The following is a 1,879-nucleotide window of genomic DNA, read 5'->3' on the forward strand; positions in this document are numbered from 1 at the left end:
CAACTGCATCAGAATCACCAGAAGAGGTTGGGCACCATCCGTTTTACTGAATCAGAATCTCTGCTCATGAAGTCCACAATCCGTAGTCTTAATAAGTTCTTCAGATGACACTAAGCAGGAAAGTTTGAGAATCACTGCATCAGGAGATATGAAAGACTGTTTCTAAATGTGTAAGTATGAGAGAGTAAGAACAAATCTCACATGATCTCTCTTAAAAGAAAGCAATTTCTGACAAAATGTGATCTTGTTGAGCTTAGTGTTGCTCACTTCTTCCTTCCAAAAGCTTACTAGACAACATGCTTAAATGGGAATTCCAACATTGCTCCCATCTCTTACTAAGCTGTAGGTTCCTTATCTTTTTCACCATTGTGAGTCCTGGACCTGGCAACAGTAGATATCAATATGTAAGTCAAACTGTTGAATATCCAAAGTAACTCTCCAAGTTGTCCCTAGTATATGTGAATAAGAATGTTTCAAATTTTAGACTGGAATGATAAAAGAATCATCTGAGAACAAGGAAGACATCATTCCCAGGCAAATGTTTAGTCAACCTACACCTTATTGTCCTACCTCTAGACATACTTCCTCCTAGGTCCCAGGGCCACTACCCTTGTGTAGATAGCAACCTCTCCTCTCAAAGCTAGACAAAGCAAGGCCAAGTGGTCTAGGGGAAGATGTTGGACATTATGGGATTCTTCTTCATTGTAGATAATCTACCATTAGAGGCTTTGGTCTGCAGAGAGTCCTAGAGCAAATTTTAAAAAGGATGAACTACCTCTGAGGATAATACACCACTTACATGTATCTACAATGAGAGGGTTATAACAATGGACTCTTGTTAAACCTGACACAGATCTACCCCTCCCACTAGAACTCTGAATTATTTTGCTGGAGGCTACAATATTGTGAGTAGTCTGTTGGGAGTTGACATGAGGTGGGGATAACTCACCCTATACAAGCTTAGCAGAGCTGAGCCGCTGCAGCATGTTGGGCTAGCCTTTGATGCGGACTGGTTGGACGGGTTCTGGATCTACAGAAGAACCGGTCTGACTGGCCTGTTATGCCAACATATTCTGGTTTGATTCCATGTTCCACAGACTGTAGAAACCTGCCCAGCCAGTTAAATGAAAGGCATATTAGGTTATCCATTGCACACGGTATATAACTTAGATGTAGCACAACTCTTCTACATAGCAGTAGTGTCTAGCAAACTCTACTGTGGTCCAGAGAGGTGGCTTCCACTGATTTAATGTCTTAAGTTCATAGCTTCAGGGAAAGTAAGCAGTAAAACACCTTCTGCTTTTGACCAAGAGCAAAGGTTTTCTAAATAAACTGAAGGGTAAGTTAATATATTTTTTATATTCCTCAATTTCTATGTATTTTTGGTAGGTTAAACTAAGAAATGAAGTTTAAGAAAACTATTTTTAATATAATAATACTTGCATTATGTATTTTCTGTAAAGCTGGCTACAGACCATTTTATGACACTTGTATATATGTTCATTGATATGTTTGGATAAAGGTTATCTGATACATAATGTTATATATATTTTAATTGGGCATGGCTATAGTAATTTAAAAAGCTAGGCTGAATACTTTTGCTAAATATATTTCACATATTAATGATTCATCTTGTCATCTACCTCTTTGGTAACATACTATTAAGTTTCACAGGCTGTTGCTGTATGGATATATTATATAAGGTAAATCTAATTTTAGATAGAAATAAAAATTGTCTTTTTAAGAAGAAAAAAGTGTTGACCTGCTTGGTGATCCTAAGTACATTAGAGGAACAATTCACAGCAAGAACTAAGGAGTGTGAAAAATAAAGATTGTGGAATCTGGTAACTGATTAACTATTGGAGCTCAAAAGCACTTG

This window comes from Trichechus manatus, unplaced genomic scaffold, assembly GCF_000243295.1.
Source record: "Trichechus manatus latirostris isolate Lorelei unplaced genomic scaffold, TriManLat1.0 scaffold00199, whole genome shotgun sequence".
Classification (NCBI taxonomy): domain Eukaryota; kingdom Metazoa; phylum Chordata; class Mammalia; order Sirenia; family Trichechidae; genus Trichechus; species Trichechus manatus.